Source organism: Pseudorca crassidens, chromosome 6 (assembly GCF_039906515.1).
Source record: "Pseudorca crassidens isolate mPseCra1 chromosome 6, mPseCra1.hap1, whole genome shotgun sequence".
NCBI lineage: Eukaryota > Metazoa > Chordata > Mammalia > Artiodactyla > Delphinidae > Pseudorca > Pseudorca crassidens.
The window spans coordinates 103,329,581-103,351,388 of NC_090301.1; the positions used below are offsets into that span (position 1 = coordinate 103,329,581).

Below are 21,808 nucleotides of genomic sequence, written 5' to 3' on the forward strand. Positions count from 1 at the left end.
TCATTGAACAAGGTGTAGATCTTGTCTAATACCTATTTGGTTTATTGAACGGTATCTGTGCTAATTTCAAACTCTGGTTTTATGCATCACCCCACCTCTCCTTTCCCCTTAAGCTGACATAAGTGTGTTTTCTAAATGTGAGACACTGTTCTGTTCTGTAATTCATTTCTTGTGCAGCCATATTTACCCTCCCTCTATAAGTGATATCTTATGATATGTTTCTTTTTCTGTTTGACTTATTTCAAGTAGTATTATCGGACCTAAATCCACTCTTTATCCTTCTACTAGCCTTATTACATTGATTTCATGGTGAAGAGATATTCCATTGTACATAAGTACCACATCTTCTTTATCCATTGTTCTCTTTCCTGGGATATTTAAGGTGTACTGAAGTTGAGGTTCTTGTAAACAGAGTAGCCCTAAACTGTGGTGTGCTTGTGTCTTGTTGATTTTAGACTTCCCTAGATATACTCCCATGATTGGAAGTGTCCTATGCTCTGTAGCTCTGTTTTTTAGATGATTTAGGAACCACCATACACTTCTCCAGAGTGGCTCTCGGCAGTTCACACACTGCCCATCAGCGTATAAAGGCTCCCTGTTCTCCATGGCCTGTCCTGCATTTCTGGTTTTTACAATTTTTTAGGATGGCCCTTTTGACTGGTGGGAAATGAGACTTCTTTGTTGTGCACATTTGCATTGCTTGCTTGCTTCGTTGCCCATAAAGTGCGTATGCGTTTTTTTCCTGGATATAATCAGGAAAAAACGTATACGCCCTTTTGGGCCAACTGCATCATTGTCGAAATTCTGCCGCTTTTCATGTGCGTTAAAGACGAGTCCAATCTATCTCTTGAAATCTGTTTCTTGCAATTCTGTCTTGCATTCAGATCCTCTTCTTTGCCTTACCTCAACATATTTTTGGACGTTAGTTTTCATTTATAACTCTGCAGGTTTGTGAATTGCAGTGACCCTGAGCTCCATTTTTTAAGTTGCTCTTTTGTGAGCTGGCCTCAAACCCGCAGGATTGCTTCAGGCCCTATTTTGGCTCCGGCGAGGCAGGCTGAGCCTTTCTTTAATTCTTATTCTTAATGGGAAATTAGAGTGATATGTGCCCGTCCAAACCCCTACAACTATTCTCTCATTGGTTCCCCCTCTTCCCGTTCATCCTCCTCACAATTTGCAAAATGTGTGAAACAGAAGTTTAAATGTGCTGATTCTCCAAGTGGGGAGATTCTAAGTAGCGTGGCTGGAATGGTGAACAGGAGCACCAGGAGAGGATAAATGAGGTGCATTTTAGACACATCTCCCGATCACATGGTGTACAGTCCTCTGGGTTTTCCATGCATGTTTTAGCTGTAGGAAGATCCCTTGAACCTGCAGATTTGGGACCCATTGAATGGGTACCAGGTAGTATTACTTTAAAGGGTGTGCATTTCCTCACCCAACCTCACATTTCTCTTAGCGCAAACAGTTTCCAGCCTTATGTCTCATCCTGCTGTGGGTCTAGATGTGTTCAATCCATGTTGCATCACCGTCCCTGAGGAAAACTTGTAAGAGGTTTTCTCTGTCTCTCTGTCGTTTATTTTTTTCAATTTATTACTATATTGGTTACAGCTGATTTTCAAAGCTCTGTTTCTTGCTGCTGTACATCCACTTGATTCACGTACAGAGAGACATCAATAAATTCTTTTTCAGATTCTTACCAGTCGTATATATTCTTTTCCGGTGACTTGAGTGTGCTGAGTGCAGTTCTTTTAGCTACCGTGTAGGCCTTGTTGATTATCAGTTTGGTATTTGGAATGGTATCTTTGCTAATTTCAACCTCCTGGATGATGCCTCACCCCTCCCCACCTTTCCCGTTTAGCAGCCTTATGCGTGTTTTCTACATATTTGACTATGTTTTTGTTTTGTAATTTATTTCATGTGTAGCCATTTTGGATTCCACCTTTAAGTGATAGCTTATGATATGTGTCTTTTTCTTTTTGAATTCTGTCACTTAGAATGATCATACGTAACTCCTCGGGAGTTGTTACAACTGGCCATATTTCATTGATTTCCAGGCTGAATAATATTCCACTCTACCTAAGTACCACATCTCTATCCATTTTTTCCCTCCAGAGACATTTAAGTTATATCCTAGTCGAGGATCTTTTAAACAGAGAGGGGGTAAACATTGGGGTGCCTGTGTCCTCTCGATTTTTGTTTTTCCCAAGATATACGCCCATGAGTGCAAGTGCCCTATGCTCTGTAGCTCATTTTTTAGATGCTTTAGTAAACACAATACACTTCTCCAGAATGGCCGTTGGCAATATACATTTCCACTATAAGTCTCACAGGGCTCCCTCTTCTCGTTGCCCTGTCCTGCATTTCTGTTGTTTACGCTTTATGAGGATGGCTCTTCTGACTGATGTGAAGTGATATCTTTTGTAGTATTGACTTCCAGTGCCCACCTGTTTGGTTGGCTAAAAAAGTGTATGCCCTTTTCTTGAATATATACAGAAAAAAACGCATACACCCTTTTTGGCCAACTGCAATGTTCAGCTCCTTTTCTTGTGCTTAATGGCGAGTCCTTTCTACCTCCTCAAATCCCTTTCCTGCCATTCTCCCTTGCTTACAAGTCCTTTTCTTTGACTTTCCTCAAGACATTTTTCAGTGATGGATATTTTCAACTCTGCAGTTTTGTGAATTTTACTGCCCCTGAGTTCCATTGTTCAACTTGTGTTTATGGGAACTGGCCACAAAGCAGCGGGATTTCCTCAAGCCCTATACTGTTTCCATGGGCAACCCTAGCCTTTGGTCAATTCGTCTTCCTGATTGGAAATTAGAGTGACATGTGCCTGTCTGAACACCTAGGACTTGTCTCTCATTGTTCCTCATCCTTCCGCTTCATCCTCTGGACAAATTCCAAACTGTACGCAACAGGATGTTGACAGTGCTGACATCTCCAAGTGGGGAGACTGTTAGTAAAGACGCTGGAGGGGTGAACCCGAGCACCAGGAGATGAGGAGATGAGATGCCTTTTCCAAACTCTTCCCGATCAGACGGTATACCATCCTCTGGGTGTGACAGACATGTTTTAGCAGTAGGAAGAGTCCCATTCATGTAAGGAGAACACCAGGGCTTTTTCAAAATCAGTGTCTCCCCGAAACCCAAACTGGGGAAGTTTTTAAGCTACGGCTACACATATGTTCATTAAGGGCCTTGGGAAGTAGGCAGAGTCCAAACTTTAGATAATTGAAGTCTTCAGGGTCAGAAGCACTCACCACCAGCTTCCCTTAGGCTACACTTTAACTGTCATTGATAGATGATGTCAATAAAAATATCTATTCTTTTTCAGATTATTTCCCCTTATAGGTTATTGCAAAATGTTGAGTGTAGTTCCCTGTGCTATACAGTAGTTCCTTGTTGATGATCTATTTTATACATAGCAGTGTGTATGTGTTAATTCCAAACTGTTAATTTATCCCTCCTCCCACCTTTCCCCTTTGGTAATAATAAATTATAAGATTTTATACTTCTCAGAAATGGGGGAGCTGAAAGAGAGGTATCATTTTCAATGGAAAAGCATTTAAAACAAGATTGAAGGTTTAACCAAGATTATTAGATGTACATCCTTGGAAAGAAATCACTTCGTTTCTCTAATATTGACCTGACAAATAAGACAAACCTTTTCACTGAACTTGCTTATAAAAAGTAATGGAAATATCAAATGGAAGTGTTAAAAACATCTTATTTTACCCGAGCCTTATACACTGTTCTATGTTAACTACAGTTTGGCTCACACATCTGTTCATTGAGGTTACAATAGTCTCAATTTCTGTTACTGATCCTCCAGAGTGGACCCCAACAAGTGTCCCCCTGCCCAGTGTCATTGGGGCCAACAGATCGAGACTGAGTTTGGTTCACAAGCAAAGGAAACTTTATATTTTGATCAGAGAATGGAGAGGTGAGAGCATGCACTACCCCGTGGGCTGTGGGCTGGGCTGCTGTGTAGAGATCCTGTCAGAGTCAGTGGGAGGGAAGGAGGGGGCGGAGCTCTCGAGGGCCGGGTTGGCTGTAGCTCAGGCTCTATATCGTGGAGTCTGCACTGGGCCCCAGGAGCTGAGGTGTCGACCCAGCCATTCTGCACTAGGAAATCTGGTCTGAAGTGCCGGGTGTGGAACCTCTGCATGCGGGACCCTAGGAGCACGTGAAATTAGACAAAGCACAAAGGATAAAAAAGGTTAGACTTGACTTTATTGCCCAGATTCTATTTTTATCTCCCAGGGATTTTTAATGGGCTTTGCTGGGGACAAACCCCTCCTCTGCTTTTTGTCCCGTTCCTCATTCTTGGAGTGCTGAGGGTGCAGACCCTTCTTCTGTAACTACTGAGTGCTGAGTTGGGAGCCCTCATACCCTGGGGCGAGGGTCAGAGCTTCTCCCCAGCAGCCTCCCGGTGACGTTGATTGTCCCCAGGACCCCTGCCTCCCTGCTCGTCCACCTGAGCACCAGCATTGGAAGTGTTATAGATTCTAATGACCTTTAAGGGTCCAGGAAAGAGATGTGCAGAGACGCTGTGGGGGCCGGTTTCACCCCGCCCCACATTTGTTTGGCCACCTTAGGCTGACCGTTTCTGCCAGCCTAGATGTTCTGACCAGTAGTCTGCGCTTTCTTCAATTAGGCCCCTGAATTAACGTACAAACAGCACCAGGTGTCAGAGCCCTGCCCGCTCAACTCCCAGACAGTCCAGGGTCAGTGGTGATCAAGGACCATGATGGCCACTGAGTCAACAGCCTTTTGAAGTAAACAGGAGTCCAGCCGGTCTTATTGGCCACCATCATCATGGTGTCTGTAGGCTTTTCTATGGTGACAGTGTGGTATACTGTTCCCCCGCCAAGATTATTAGCTCCCCTCTGGGTGCAGTAAGTCCTGCAAGCAGTAGTCTACTCTTTTGGGACACACTCTTGTTGTTTTATGAGAGAAACTCCAGGTCAAGTGATGTTCACACGAGTCGTCATGGTGCCCTGTTGCCCCCGGTTATCTCTCTGGATGTTGGAGTTGGAGGGCCTCCTCACTCGAGGTCGGTGTGCCCACGGAGCGAACCCTGCAACTTCAGGGCATGGTTGGTGGTTAGGATCACCACGTGGGGTCCTTTTCCCTTAGGAGGGAGGTGGCCTTTTGGGCTGCTGATTTCCAGGTTTTTAGATACCGCCAGTATCTTGGCCAGATGTGGCAGTGGGCCAAGCCCCTTAGTGACCGTAGTTTATCCTACCTGGATGGCATTCTTGCATTGTTCCATTTCAAGTGGTCCCAGTTTTTGCACTAATTCTCCAATGGCGATTCACCTTTCACCGGGAATGTAAAGGTCAAAGGGTTTAGCTAAATTAGGGAGTTCCAGGGCAAGGGTCTGAATTGACTGCTCTTTCCATTCTTGAAAGGCCACTTCTGGATTCTATTCAAAAGGATCATCATCTTTTCCTTTCAGTGTTTCATATAGAGGCCCAGCTAGTAGACTGTAGTTAGGGATCCAGAAGCAGCAAACCCTGGCCTCCCCAGGAACCCCTAAGCTGTCTTCTAGTTTTAGAAAGGGGTAAGGCTGAAAATGGTTTCTTCCCTTTCCTGGGATGGGCTTCTCCGACCTTCTGTGAGAATGAAGCCCAGGCAGGTCACTGCAGTCTGTGATATTTGAGCTTTTTCTTGGACAACTTCTATCCTTTATTGGCTTGGTAGTTCAGAGGCCTCCTTAGTAGGGCTAGCGATCAGAATGTCGCCTGCATATTGAAGGAGGGTTTCCTTTTCCAGAGGTAGAACTTTTAGGTCTTTAGCTAAGCTTTCCCCAAAGATGGTGTGGGAATTTTTGCACCCTTGGGGCCGAACGGCCCGGAAGTATTGTTTTAGTTGTATGTTGAGTCCTGCCACTCACAAGCCAAAATTTCTTGTGACTCTGGGACTAATGGAATACAAAAGAAGGCATCATTGAAGACTAATACAGAATACCATGTCCTGGTGGTTGGTAGAATGACCAGCAGGGTGTAGGAATTAGGAGCAACTGGAGGTATATCCTCGGTGGCTTCACTGACTGTCCTGACATCCTTTACCAGGTCCCCAGCAGCCCATGGGACTCTCGTGGTCAGACCAATCCCAGAATATGGAGCTCACCTGGGCAGGTACCCCACCCCCACCCCAGCCCACGGGGCTCTCGTGGTCAGGCCCCTCCCAGGATACAGAGCTACCCTTGCAGATACTGTGGCAGGGCTGGGCACACAGGAACCGTGCACATAGCCCTCATTGCAGAGCACCCCCAGCTCACCTGTCGCTCAGAGCTGACACAGAGCACCTCAGAGCAGGACTTGAACTAACAAACAGCAGCTGTGACAGGTCTGTGACCCTGGGCATCACTCCGTGCGGCCTCCCTCCACCTGGTCTTCCAGAGACTTCCACTGCACCCGGGGCACCAGGCCTCTGTCTCCAACCACCACCCACCCCTCCTCTCCCTGACTCCTGGGTTCCTCTCATTAGGAGAGGGTTTTCTTGAAGTTGTCTCCCACTCATGGGCCAGATAAAATGATTAGAAAACAAGCCAAAGCTGCAGCCCCTTGTCTATCCTGACTCTCGGGAGCCCACACCTGTTCCTTGGACCTAGCCGCTTCAGCAAGTTCCATTTTCTGCAACTGTGAGCCCCTGAGGGGTGATGATTGGCTGACCTGGGCAGACTTACCGTGCCGGCCAGCCCTCCCCAGGTGTGCCTGGGTTGAGATCAATATAAATACCACTCCAGGCAGCAAGAGCCCCTGCAGCCGTGCCTGACGCCATTTTCTCTGCCCTGTCAGCAGTCTCGGGGCTGGGCTGGTGGGAGGGAGGGAGAGGCCACGGCTTTGTGGGTGGCCCAGTGTGAGTGGGGCTCTGCTGGACTTTCTGCAGCAGTTGCCAGGCTGCCACCTGCTAAAGAAGAGGATGTGTCACCCATACCTGCTGCTGGAATTTCTCCCTGGGCAGAGGTGAGGAAGGAAAAAAGCAGTGGGGGCAGGGACAGGACGGGTATCTCAGGCAGGGAAATGGAAATCTTCCAGAAGAGCACCCAGGGCCAGGACCATCCTGGCTGGCCTGCAGGCACCAAGTCGGCCGGCATGCTGTCACTCGTGTGGCTCCATGGCCCTTCCTCTAGGCTTTCAAGTCCTTGTATATATTCAGGTGTTTTACCTGGGACGGGTGGGAATAGTTCAGCAGCAACTGGCCTGGGGCTCAGCTCACGTTTACTCACAGATGCCCTGGCACGGTGCCCCAGCTTTGCAATGAGGACGCTTGTTGCGTGGGGGCTGCTGGCTGAATGGGAGACGATTCCCCACCACTGACCAACTTCAGAATTGTTTACAACTGGAGCAAGTGCCCTGATACGGTTTTCTTCTGTGTAACTGGTGGGTTCTGTGTTTTTTTTCTCTTTTTCGTTTTTGGTTCAAGGTAGATTTTATTCCTCTTTTTTGTATTTACAGATATAAGCATGGAAATAAATTATTCATATAAATACATGTATGTGCAGGGAATAATTGTTTTTTCTGTTTTATTTTTTAAATTTTATTTCTTTTTAATTTTGAATTTTATTTTATATTTTTATACAGCAGGTTCTTATTGGTTATCTATTTTATACATATAAATGTATACATGCCAATCCCAGTCTCTCAACTCCTCCCACCACCACCCCCCCAACAGCTTTCCCCCCTTGTTGTCCATACGTTTGTTGTCTACATCTGTTGCTCTATTTATGCCTTGCAAAATGGTTAATCTGTACAGTTTTTCTAGGTTCCACATATATGCATGAATATACAAGATTTGTTTTTCTCTTTCTGACTTACTTCACTCTGTATGACAGTCTCTGGATCCATCGACGTCTCTACAAATGACCCAATTTCATTCCTTTTCATGGCTTAGTAATATTCCATTTTATATATGTACCACAGCTTTATGCATTCGTCTGTCTGTGGGCATTTAGGTTGCTTCCATTACCTCGATATTGTAAATAGTGATGCAATGAACATTGCGGTGAATGTCTCTTTTTGATTTATGGATTTGTCTGGGTATATGTCCAGTACTGGGATTGCTGTATCATATGGGAATTCTATTGTTAGTTTCTTAAGAAATTCCATATTGTTCTCCATAATGACTGTATCAATTTATATTCCCAACAATAGTGGAAGTGGGTTCCTTTTCTCCACACCCTTTCCAGCATTTTTTGTTTGTAGATTTTCTATGATGCCTATTCTACCAGGTGTGAGGTGATACCTCATTGCTGAATCCATTACGTTGAGCAAGGGGTAGGTCTTGTCTATTCCATATTTGGCTTATGGAACAGTATCTGTGCTAATTTAAAACTCTGCTTTTATGCAGCACCCCAACTCACCTTTCCCCTTAAGCAAGCATAAGATGGTTTTCTAAATTTGAGTCCCTGTTCTATTTTGTAATTCAGTTTCTGTGTAGCCAAGTTTACATTCCGTGTATTAGTGATATCTCATGATGTTTCATTTTCTGTGTGACTTATTTCAGTTAGAATCATCATACCTGAATCCACTCATTATGCTGCTATGGGCCTGATGACATAGATGTCATTGCTGAGTGATATTGCATTGTACGTAAGTACCACAACTTCTTTATCCATTTTTCACTTTCTGCAATATTGAACTTGTACGGTAAACGAGGTTCTCGTAAACAGAGGCGTCCCAAACTTTGGGGTGGCTGTGTCTTTTTTATTTTAATTTCCCTAAGCTATAGGACCATAAGTGGAAGTGCCCTAGGCTCTGTTGCTTTGTTTTTTAGATGTTTCAGGAAACACCACACACTTCTCCCAAGTGGCTGTTGGCAATTTACATCCTACCCATCAGCATAACAAGGCTCCCAGTTCTCCATGGCCTGTCCTGCCTTTCTGGATTTTACACTTTTTTCAGATGGCCCTTTTGAGCGGGGGAAAGTGAGACTTCATTGTAGTGCAGATTTCCTTTGCAAGCTTGCTTGGTTGGCCAAAAAGGGCGTATGCGTTTTTTCCTGAATATATTCAGGAAAAAACGCATACGCCCTTTTTGGCCAAGTGCATCATTGTGGACGTTCTGCCTCTTTTCCTATGCTTTCAATGCAATTCCAGTCTACCTCCTGAAATCGGTTTCCTGCAATTCTGCCCCGCTTTCAAGTCCTCTTGGCAGCCTTACTTCAGTATATTTTTGGACGATAGCTGTCATTTATAACTCTGCAGGTTTGTGAATTACAGTGCCCCTGAGCTCCTTTCTTCAACTCGCTTTCTTTTGAGCTGGCCGCAGCACCGCAGGATGGCTTCAGGCCCTAATCTGGTTCCGGCACGGCACGCTGAGCATTTGGTTATTTCCTCTTCCTGGTGGGAAATGAGAGTTAAATTTGCCCGTCCAGACACCTCCAGCTAGTCTCTCATTGGTTCTCCCTATTCCTGTTCATCTTCCACAGAAATTGCAAACTGGGCCAAACAGGAGGTTAAAGGCGCTGACTCTCCAAGGGGGGAGAGTGTTAGTAAAGCGTCTGGAATGTTGCACCCGAGTACCAGGGGAGGAAAACTGAGACACTTGAACATGTCTCCCGTTCACACGGTTGATCATACTCTGGGTTCCACATGCATGTTTTAGCTGACGGAAGAATACCTTAAACCTGGATAGTTGAAACCCGTGGAATGGGTACCATGCAATATGCCTTCAATGGGTTTTCATTTGCTCACCGAACCTCTCTAATCCTATCACTGCTGCGTTTATGCCCCTGTACACATGCTTGATTCTCTTTTGGAGACATAGCAATCCATAGGTTTTAAGATACTTACTAGTCAGGTACATTCTTAGGCGTTTAATATGCGGTGTTGAGTCCATTTCGTTGAGCAAGGAGTAGCTCTTGTCTATTCCATATTTGGCTTAAGGAACTTTATCTGTGCTCATTTCAATCTCTGGTTTTATGCAGCACCCCAACTCACCTTTCCCCTTAAGCAAGCATAAGTTCGTTTTCTAAATTTGAGACCCTGTTCTGTTCTGTAAATCAGTTCCTGTGTAGCCAAGTTTACATTCCGTGTATTACTGATATCTTATGATGTTTGTTTTTCTGTGTGACTTATTTCAGTTAGAATCATCGTACCTGAATCCACTCATTGTGCTGCTAAGGGCCTGATGACATAGATTTCATTGCTGAGTGATATTGCTTTGTAAGTAAATACCACAACTTCTTTATCCATTTTTCACTTTCTGCGATGTTGAACTTGTACGGTAAACGAGGTTCTTGTAAACAGAGGCGTCCGAAACTTTGGGGTGGCTGTGTCTTTTTGATTTTAATTTCCCTAATCTATAGGACCATAAGTGGAAGTGCCCTAGGCTCTGTTGCTTTGTTTTTTAGATGCTTCAGGAAACACCATACACTTCTCCCGAGTGTCTGTTGGCAATTTACATCCCGCCCATCAGCATAACAAGGCTCCCAGTTCTCCATGGCCTATCCTGCCTTTCTGGATTTTACACTTTTTTCAGATGGCCCTTTTGACCGGGGGGAAGTGAGACTTCATTGTAGTGCAGATTTCTTTGCAAGTTTGCTTGGTTGGCCAAAAAGGGCGTATGCGTTTTTTCCTGAATATATTCAGGAAAAAACGCATACGCCCTTTTTGGCCAAGTGCCACATTGAGGACGTTCTGCCTCTTTTCCTATGCTTTCAATTCAATTCCAGTCTACCTCCTGAAATCGGTTTCCTGCAATTCTGCCCCGCTTTCAAGTCCTCTTGGCAGCCTTACTTCAGTATATTTTTGGACGATAGCTGTGATTTATAACTCTGCAGGTTTGTGAATTACAGTGCCCCTGAGCTCCTTTCTTCAACTCGCTTTCTTGTGAGCTGGCCGCAACACCGCAGGATGGCTTCAGGCCCTAATCTGGTTCCGGCACGGCACGCTGAGCCTTTGGTTAATTCCTCTTCCTGGTGGGAAATGAGAGTTAAATTTGCCCTTCCAGACACCTCCAGCTAGTCTCTCATTGGTTCTCCCTATTCCTGTTCATCTTCCGCAGAAATTGCAAACTGGGCCAAACAGGAGGTTAAAGGGACTGACTCTCCAAGTCGGGAGAGTGTTAGTAAAGCGTCTGGAATGTTGCACCCGAGTACCAGGGTACGAAAACTGAGACATATTTGAACACGTCTCCCGATCACATGGTTGATCATACTCTAGGTTCCACATGCATGTTTTAGCTGAAGGAAGAATACCTTAAACCTGGGTAGTTGAAACCCTTGGAATGGGTACCATGCAATATGACTTCAAAGGGGCTTCATTTGCTCACCGAACCTCTCCAATCCTATCACTGCTGCGTTTATGCCCCTGTACACATGCTTGATTCTCTTTCGGAGACATAGCAATCCATAGGTTTTAAGATACTTACTAGTCAGCTACATTCTTAGGCGTTTAATATGGGGTGTTGAGTCCATTTCGTTGAGCAAGGAGTAGCTCTTGTCTATTCCATATTTGGCTTAAGGAACTTTATCTGTGCTCATTTCAATCTCTGGTTTTATGCAGCACCCCAACTCACCTTTCCCCTTAAGCAAGCATAAGTTGGTTTTCTAAATTTGAGACCCTGTTCTGTTCTGTAATTCAGTTCCTGTGTAGCCAAGTTTACATTCCGTGTATTACTGATATCTTATGATGTTTCTTTTTCTGTGTGACTTATTTCAGTTAGAATCATCGTACCTGAATCCACTCATTATGCTGCTATGGGCCTGATGACATAGATTTCATTGCTGAGTGATACTGCATTGTACGTAAGTACCACAAGTTCTTTACCCATTTTTCACTTTCTGTGATACTGAACTTGTACTGTAAACGAGTTTCTTGTAAACAGAGGCGTCCCAAACTTTGGGGTGGCTGTGTCTTTTTGATTTTAATTTCCCTAAGCTATAGGACCATAAGTGGAAGTGCCCTAGGCTCTGTTGCTTTGTTTTTTAGATGTTTCAGGAAACACCATACACTTCTCCCGAGTGTCTGTTGGCAATTTACATCCCGCCCATCAGCATAACAAGGCTCCCAGTTCTCCACGGCCTGTCCTGCCTTTCTGGATTTTACACTTTTTTCAGATGGCCCTTTTGACCGGGGGGAAGTGAGACTTCATTGTAGTGCAGATTTCCTTTGCAAGCTTGCTTGGTTGGCCAAAAAGGGCGTATGCGTTTTTTCCTGAATATATTCAGGAAAAAATGCATATGCACTTTTTGGCCAAGTGCATCATTGTGGACGCTCTGCCTCTTTTCCTATGCTTTCAATGCAATTCCAGTCTACCTCCTGAAATCGGTTTCCTGCAATTCTGCCCCGCATTCAAGTCCTCTTGGCAGACTTACTTCAGTATATTTTTGGACGATAGCTGTCATTTATAACTCTGCAAGTTTGTGCATTACAGTGCCCCTGAGCTCCTTTCTTCAACTCGCTTTCTTGTGACCTGGCCGCAACACCGCAGGATGGCTTTACGCCCTAATCTGCTTCTGGCACGACACGCTGAGGCTTTGGTTAATTCCTGTTCCTGGTGGGAAATGAGAGTTAAATTTGCCCGTCCAGACACCTCCAGCTAGTCTCTCATTGGTTCTCGGTATTCCTGTTCATCTTCCGCAGAAATTGCAAACTGGGCCAAACAGGAGGTTAAAGGGACTGACTCTCCAAGTCGGGAGAGTGTTAGTAAAGGGTCTGGAATGTTGCACCCGACTACCAGGGTACAAAAACCGAGACATATTTGAACACGTCTCCCGCTCACATGGTTGATCATACTCTAGGTTCCACATGCATGTTTTAGCTGTAGGAAGAATACCTTAAACCTGGGTAGTTGAAACCCGTGGAATGGGTACCATGCAATATGACTTCAAAGGGGCTTCATTTGCTCACCGAACCTCTCCAATCCTATCACTGCTGCGTTTATGCCCCTGTACACATGCTTGATTCTCTTTCGGAGACATAGCAATCCATAGGTTTTAAGATACTTACTAGTCAGGTACATTCTTAGGCGTTTAATATGCGGTGTTGAGTCCATTTCGTTGAGCAAGGAGTAGCTCTTGTCTATTCCATATTTGGCTTAAGGAACTTTATCTGTGCTCATTTCAATCTCTGGTTTTATGCAGCACCCCAACCTACCTTTCCCCTTAAGCAAGCATAAGTTGGTTTTCTAAATTTGAGACCCTGTTCTGTTCTGTAATTCAGTTCCTGTGTAGCCAAGTTTACATTCCGTGTATTACTGATATCTTATGATGTTTCTTTTTCTGTGTGACTTATTTCAGTTAGAATCATCATACCTGAATCCACTCATTGTGCTGCTAAGGGCCTGATGACATAGATTTCATTGCTGAGTGATATTGCTTTGTAAGTAAATACCACAAGTTCTTTATCCATTTTTCACTTTCTGCAATGTTGAACTTGTACAGTAAACGAGGTTCTTGTAAACAGAGCCGTACCATACTTTGGGGTGGCTGTGTCTTTTTGATTTTAATTTCCCTAAGCTATAGGACCATAAGTGGAAGTGCCCTAGGCTCTGTTGCTTTGTTTTTTAGATGTTTCAGGAAACACCATACACTTCTCCCGAGTGTCTGTTGGCAATTTACATCCCTCCCATCAGTTTAACAAGGCTCCCAGTTCTCCATGGCCTGTCCTGCCTTTCTGGATTTTACACTTTTTTCAGATGGTCCTTTTGACTGGGGGGAAGTGAGACTTCATTGTAGTGCAGATTTCTTTGCAAGTTTGCTTGGTTGGCCAAAAAGGGCGTATGCGTTTTTTCCTGAATATATTCAGGAAAAAACGCATACGCCCTTTTTGGCCAAGTGCCACATTGAGGACGTTCTGCCTCTTTTCCTATGCTTTCTATTCAATTCCAGTCTACCTCCTGAAATCGGTTTCCTGCAATTCTGCCCCGCTTTCAAGTCCTCTTGGCAGCCTTACTTCAGTATATTTTTGGACGATAGCTGTCATTTATAACTCTGCAGCTTTGTGAATTACAGTGCCCCTGAGCTCCTTTCTTCAACTCGCTTTCTTGTGAGCTGGCCGCAACACCGCAGGATGGCTTCAGGCCCTAATCTGGTTCCGGCACGGCACGCTGAGCCTTTGGTTAATTCCTCTTCCTGGTGGGAAATGAGAGGACACCTCCAGCTAGTCTCTCATTGGTTCTCCCTATTCCTGTTCATCTTCCGCAGAAATTGCAAACTGGGCCAAACAGGAGGTTAAAGGGACTGACTCTCCAAGTCGGGAGAGTGTTAGTAAAGCGTCTGGAATGTTGCACCCGAGTACCAGGGTACGAAAACTGAGACATATTTGAACACGTCTCCCGATCACATGGTTGATCATACTCTAGGTTCCACATGCATGTTTTAGCTGAAGGAAGAATACCTTAAACCTGGGTAGTTGAAACCCGTGGAATGGGTACCATGCAATATGACTTCAAAGGGGCTTCATTTGCTCACCGAACCTCTCCAATCCTATCACTGCTGCGTTTATGCCCCTGTACACATGCTTGATTCTCTTTCGGAGACATAGCAATCCATAGGTTTTAAGATACTTACTAGTCAGCTACATTCTTAGGCGTTTAATATGGGGTGTTGAGTCCATTTCGTTGAGCAAGGAGTAGCTCTTGTCTATTCCATATTTGGCTTAAGGAACTTTATCTGTGCTCATTTCAATCTCTGGTTTTATGCAGCACCCCAACTCACCTTTCCCCTTAAGCAAGCATAAGTTGGTTTTCTAAATTTGAGACCCTGTTCTGTTCTGTAATTCAGTTCCTGTGTAGCCAAGTTTACATTCCGTGTATTACTGATATCTTATGATGTTTCTTTTTCTGTGTGACTTATTTCAGTTAGAATCATCGTACCTGAATCCACTCATTATGCTGCTATGGGCCTGATGACATAGATTTCATTGCTGAGTGATACTGCATTGTACGTAAGTACCACAAGTTCTTTATCCATTTTTCACTTTCTGTGATACTGAACTTGTACTGTAAACGAGGTTCTTGTAAACAGAGGCGTCCCAAATTTTGGGGTGGCTGTGTCTTTTTGATTTTAATTTCCCTAAGCTATAGGACCATAAGTGGAAGTGCCCTAGGCTCTGTTGCTTTGTTTTTTAGATGTTTCAGGAAACACCATACACGTCTCCCGAGTTTCTCTTGGCAATTTACATCCCGCCCATCAGCATAACAAGGCTCCCAGTTCTCCGCGGCCTGTCCTGCCTTTCTGGATTTTACACTTTTTTCAGATGGCCCTTTTGACCGGGGGGAAGTGAGACTTCATTGTAGTGCAGATTTCCTTTGCAAGCTTGCTTGGTTGGCCAAAAAGGGCGTATGCGTTTTTTCCTGAATATATTCAGGAAAAAATGCATATGCACTTTTTGGCCAAGTGCATCATTGTGGACGTTCTGCCTCTTTTCCTATGCTTTCAATGCAATTCCAGTCTACCTCCTGAAATCGGTTTCCTGCAATTCTGCCCCGCATTCAAGTCCTCTTGGCAGACTTACTTCAGTATATTTTTGGACGATAGCTGTCATTTAGAACTCTGCAGGTTTGTGCATTACAGTGCCCCTGAGCTCCTTTCTTCAACTCGCTTTCTTGTGACCTGGCCGCAACACCGCAGGATGGCTTCACGCCCTAATCTGCTTCTGGCACGGCACGCTGAGCCTTTGGTTAATTCCTCTTCCTGGTGGGAAATGAGAGTTAAATTTGCCCGTCCAGACACCTCCAGCTAGTCTCTCATTGGTTCTCCCTATTCCTGTTCATCTTCCGCAGAAATTGCAAACTGGGCCAAACAGGAGGTTAAAGCGACTGACTCTCCAAGTCGGGAGAGTGTTAGTAAAGCGTCTGGAATGTTGCACCCGAGTACCAGGGTACGAAAACTGAGACATATTTGAACACGTCTCCCGATCACATGGTTGATCATACTCTAGGTTCCACATGCATGTTTTAGCTGAAGGAAGAATACCTTAAACCTGGGTAGTTGAAACCCGTGGAATGGGTACCATGCAATATGACTTCAAAGGGGCTTCATTTGCTCACCGAACCTCTCCAATCCTATCACTGCTGCGTTTATGCCCCTGTACACATGCTTGATTCTCTTTCGGAGACATAGCAATCCATAGGTTTTAAGATACTTACTAGTCAGCTACATTCTTAGGCGTTTAATATGGGGTGTTGAGTCCATTTCGTTGAGCAAGGAGTAGCTCTTGTCTATTCCATATTTGGCTTAAGGAACTTTATCTGTGCTCATTTCAATCTCTGGTTTTATGCAGCACCCCAACTCACCTTTCCCCTTAAGCAAGCATAAGTTGGTTTTCTAAATTTGAGACCCTGTTCTGTTCTGTAATTCAGTTCCTGTGTAGCCAAGTTTACATTCCGTGTATTACTGATATCTTATGATGTTTCTTTTTCTGTGTGACTTATTTCAGTTAGAATCATCGTACCTGAATCCACTCATTATGCTGCTATGGGCCTGATGACATAGATTTCATTGCTGAGTGATACTGCATTGTACGTAAGTACCACAAGTTCTTTATCCATTTTTCACTTTCTGTGATACTGAACTTGTACTGTAAACGAGGTTCTTGTAAACAGAGGCGTCCCAAACTTTGGGGTGGCTGTGTCTTTTTATTTTAATTTCCCTAAGCTATAGGACCATAAGTGGAAGTGCCCTAGGCTCTGTTGCTTTGTTTTTTAGATGTTTCAGGAAACACCATACACTTCTCCCGAGTGTCTGTTGGCAATTTACATCCCGCCCATCAGCATAACAAGGCTCCCAGTTCTCCATGGCCTGTCCTGCCTTTCTGGATTTTACACTTTTTTCAGATGGCCCTTTTGACCGGGGGGAAGTGAGACTTCATTGTAGTGCAGATTTCCTTTGCAAGCTTGCTTGGTTGGCCAAAAAGTGCGTATGCGTTTTTTCCTGAATATATTCAGGAAAAAATGCATACGCACTTTTTGGCCAAGTGCATCATTGTGGACGTTCTGCCTCTTTTCCTATGCTTTCAATGCAATTCCAGTCTACCTCCTGAAATCGGTTTCCTGCAATTCTGCCCCGCTTTCAAGTCCTCTTGGCAGACTTACTTCAGTATATTTTTGGACGATAGCTGTCATTTATAACTCTGCAAGTTTGTGCATTACAGTGCCCCTGAGCTCCTTTCTTCAACTCGCTTTCTTGTGAGCTGGCCGCAACACCGCAGGATGGCTTCACGCCCTAATCTGCTTCTGTCACGGCACGCTGAGGCCTTGGTTAATTCCTGTTCCTGGTGGGAAATGAGAGTTAAATTTGCCCGTCCAGACACCTCCAGCTAGTCTCTCATTGGTTCTCGCTATTCCTGTTCATCTTCCGCAGAAATTGCAAACTGGGCCAAACAGGAGGTTAAAGGGACTGACTCTCCAAGTCGGGAGAGTGTTAGTAAAGGGTCTGGAATGTTGCACCCGACTACCAGGGTACAAAAACCGAGACATATTTGAACACGTCTCCCGTCCACATGGTTGATCATACTCTGGGTTCCACATGCATGTTTTAGCTGAAGGAAGAATACCTTAAACCTGGAGAGTTGAGACCCGTGGAATGGGTACCATGCAATATGACTTCAAAGGGTCTTCATTTGCTCACCGAACCTCTCCAATCCTATCACTGCTGCGTTTATGCCCCTGTACACACGCTTGATTCTCTTTTGGAGACATAGCAATCCATAGGTTTTAAGATACTTACTAGTCAGGTACATTCTTAGGCGTCTAATATGGGGTGTTGAGTCCATTTCGTTGAGCAAGGAGTAGCTCTTGTCTATTCCATATTTGGCTTAAGGAACTTTATCTGTGCTCATTTCAATCTCTGGTTTTATGCAGCACCCCAACTCACCTTTCCCCTTAAGCAAGCATAAGTTGGTTTTCTAAATTTGAGACCCTGTTCTGTTTTGGAATTCAGTTCCTGTGTAGCCAAGTTTACATTCCGTGTATTAGTGATATCTTATGATGTTTCTCTTTCTGTGTGACTTATTTCAGTTAGAATCATCGTACCTGAATCCACTCATTGTGCTGCTAAGGGCCTGATGACATAGATTTCATTGCTGAGTGATATTGCTTTGTAAGTAAATACCACAACTTCTTTATCCATTTTTCACTTTCTGCGATGTTGAACTTGTACGGTAAACGAGGTTCTTGTAAACAGAGGCGTCCAAAACTTTGGGGTGGCTGTGTCTTTTTGATTTTAATTTCCCTAATCTATAGGACCATAAGTGGAAGTGCCCTAGGCTCTGTTGCTTTGTTTTTTAGATGTTTCAGGAAACACCAAACACTTCTCCCGAGTGTCTGTTGGCAATTTACATCCCGCCCATCAGCATAACAAGGCTCCCAGTTCTCCATGGCCTATCCTGCCTTTCTGGATTTTACACTTTTTTCAGATGGCCCTTTTGACCGGGGGGAAGTGAGACTTCATTGTAGTGCAGATTTCTTTGCAAGTTTGCTTGGTTGGCCAAAAAGGGCGTATGCGTTTTTTCCTGAATATATTCAGGAAAAAACGCATACGCCCTTTTTGGCCAAGTGCCACATTGAGGACGTTCTGCCTCTTTTCCTATGCTTTCAATTCAATTCCAGTCTACCTCCTGAAATCGGTTTCCTGCAATTCTGCCCCGCTTTCAAGTCCTCTTGGCAGCCTTACTTCAGTATATTTTTGGACGATAGCTGTGATTTATAACTCTGCAGGTTTGTGAATTACAGTGCCCCTGAGCTCCTTTCTTCAACTCGCTTTCTTGTGAGCTGGCCGCAACACCGCAGGATGGCTTCAGGCCCTAATCTGGTTCCGGCACGGCACGCTGAGCCTTTGGTTAATTCCTCTTCCTGGTGGGAAATGAGAGTTAAATTTGCCCTTCCAGACACCTCCAGCTAGTCTCTCATTGGTTCTCCCTATTCCTGTTCATCTTCCGCAGAAATTGCAAACTGGGCCAAACAGGAGGTTAAAGGGACTGACTCTCCAAGTCGGGAGAGTGTTAGTAAAGCGTCTGGAATGTTGCACCCGAGTACCAGGGTACGAAAACTGAGACATATTTGAACACGTCTCCCGATCACATGGTTGATCATACTCTAGGTTCCACATGCATGTTTTAGCTGAAGGAAGAATACCTTAAACCTGGGTAGTTGAAACCCTTGGAATGGGTACCATGCAATATGACTTCAAAGGGGCTTCATTTGCTCACCGAACCTCTCCAATCCTATCACTGCTGCGTTTATGCCCCTGTACACATGCTTGATTCTCTTTCGGAGACATAGCAATCCATAGGTTTTAAGATACTTACTAGTCAGCTACATTCTTAGGCGTTTAATATGGGGTGTTGAGTCCATTTCGTTGAGCAAGGAGTAGCTCTTGTCTATTCCATATTTGGCTTAAGGAACTTTATCTGTGCTCATTTCAATCTCTGGTTTTATGCAGCACCCCAACTCACCTTTCCCCTTAAGCAAGCATAAGTTGGTTTTCTAAATTTGAGACCCTGTTCTGTTCTGTAATTCAGTTCCTGTGTAGCCAAGTTTACATTCCGTGTATTACTGATATCCTATGATGTTTCTTTTTCTGTGTGACTTATTTCAGTTAGAATCATCGTACCTGAATCCACTCATTATGCTGCTATGGGCCTGATGACATAGATTTCATTGCTGAGTGATACTGCATTGTACGTAAGTACCACAAGTTCTTTACCCATTTTTCACTTTCTGTGATACTGAACTTGTACTGTAAACGAGTTTCTTGTAAACAGAGGCGTCCCAAACTTTGGGGTGGCTGTGTCTTTTTGATTTTAATTTCCCTAAGCTATAGGACCATAAGTGGAAGTGCCCTAGGCTCTGTTGCTTTGTTTTTTAGATGTTTCAGGAAACACCATACACTTCTCCCGAGTGTCTGTTGGCAATTTACATCCCGCCCATCAGCATAACAAGGCTCCCAGTTCTCCACGGCCTGTCCTGCCTTTCTGGATTTTACACTTTTTTCAGATGGCCCTTTTGACCGGGGGGAAGTGAGACTTCATTGTAGTGCAGATTTCCTTTGCAAGCTTGCTTGGTTGGCCAAAAAGGGCGTATGCGTTTTTTCCTGAATATATTCAGGAAAAAATGCATATGCACTTTTTGGCCAAGTGCATCATTGTGGACGCTCTGCCTCTTTTCCTATGCTTTCAATGCAATTCCAGTCTACCTCCTGAAATCGGTTTCCTGCAATTCTGCCCCGCATTCAAGTCCTCTTGGCAGACTTACTTCAGTATATTTTTGGACGATAGCTGTCATTTATAACTCTGCAAGTTTGTGCATTACAGTGCCCCTGAGCTCCTTTCTTCAACTCGCTTTCTTGTGACCTGGCCGCAACACCGCAGGATGGCTTCACGCCCTAATCTGCTTCTGGCACGACACGCTGAGGCTTTGGTTAATTCCTGTTCCTGGTGGGAAATGAGAGTTAAATTTGCCCGTCCAGACACCTCCAGCTAGTCTCTCATTGGTTCTCGGTATTCCTGTTCATCTTCCGCAGAAATTGCAAACTGGGCCAAACAGGAGGTTAAAGGGACTGACTCTCCAAGTCGGGAGAGTGTTAGTAAAGTGTCTGGAATGTTGCACCCGACTACCAGGGTACAAAAACCGAGACATATTTGAACACGTCTCCCGCTCACATGGTTGATCATACTCTAGGTTCCACATGCATGTTTTAGCTGTAGGAAGAATACCTTAAACCTGGGTAGTTGAAACCCGTGGAATGTGTACCATGCAATATGACTTCAAAGGGGCTTCATTTGCTCACCGAACCTCTCCAATCCTATCACTGCTGCGTTTATGCCCCTGTACACATGCTTGATTCTCTTTCGGAGACATAGCAATCCATAGGTTTTAAGATACTTACTAGTCAGGTACATTCTTAGGCGTTTAATATGCGGTGTTGAGTCCATTTCGTTGAGCAAGGAGTAGCTCTTGTCTATTCCATATTTGGCTTAAGGAACTTTATCTGTGCTCATTTCAATCTCTGGTTTTATGCAGCACCCCAACCTACCTTTCCCCTTAAGCAAGCATAAGTTGGTTTTCTAAATTTGAGACCCTGTTCTGTTCTGTAATTCAGTTCCTGTGTAGCCAAGTTTACATTCCGTGTATTACTGATATCTTATGATGTTTCTTTTTCTGTGTGACTTATTTCAGTTAGAATCATCATACCTGAATCCACTCATTGTGCTGCTAAGGGCCTGATGACATAGATTTCATTGCTGAGTGATATTGCTTTGTAAGTAAATACCACAAGTTCTTTATCCATTTTTCACTTTCTGCAATGTTGAACTTGTACAGTAAACGAGGTTCTTGTAAACAGAGCCGTACCATACTTTGGGGTGGCTGTGTCTTTTTGATTTTAATTTCCCTAAGCTATAGGACCATAAGTGGAAGTGCCCTAGGCTCTGTTGCTTTGTTTTTTAGATGTTTCAGGAAACACCATACACTTCTCCCGAGTGTCTGTTGGCAATTTACATCCCTCCCATCAGTTTAACAAGGCTCCCAGTTCTCCATGGCCTGTCCTGCCTTTCTGGATTTTACACTTTTTTCAGATGGTCCTTTTGACTGGGGGGAAGTGAGACTTCATTGTAGTGCAGATTTCTTTGCAAGTTTGCTTGGTTGGCCAAAAAGGGCGTATGCGTTTTTTCCTGAATATATTCAGGAAAAAACGCATACGCCCTTTTTGGCCAAGTGCCACATTGAGGACGTTCTGCCTCTTTTCCTATGCTTTCTATTCAATTCCAGTCTACCTCCTGAAATCGGTTTCCTGCAATTCTGCCCCGCTTTCAAGTCCTCTTGGCAGCCTTACTTCAGTATATTTTTGGACGATA

The 21,808-nt window shown here is 44.4% G+C and overlaps 1 long non-coding RNA gene across 3 annotated transcripts in view; it reads left to right on the forward strand.

Annotated features, from left to right (window-relative positions):
• LOC137225899 (uncharacterized) overlaps positions 1 to 21,808 on the forward strand; it is a 443,427-nt gene that overhangs the window by 347,452 nt on the left and 74,167 nt on the right. For all 3 annotated transcript variants that reach the window (XR_010944083.1, XR_010944081.1, XR_010944082.1), the window contains exon 2: positions 8,515 to 8,596. This is a non-coding gene — a long non-coding RNA (uncharacterized lncRNA). The remainder of the gene's footprint in view (positions 1 to 8,514; positions 8,597 to 21,808) is intronic.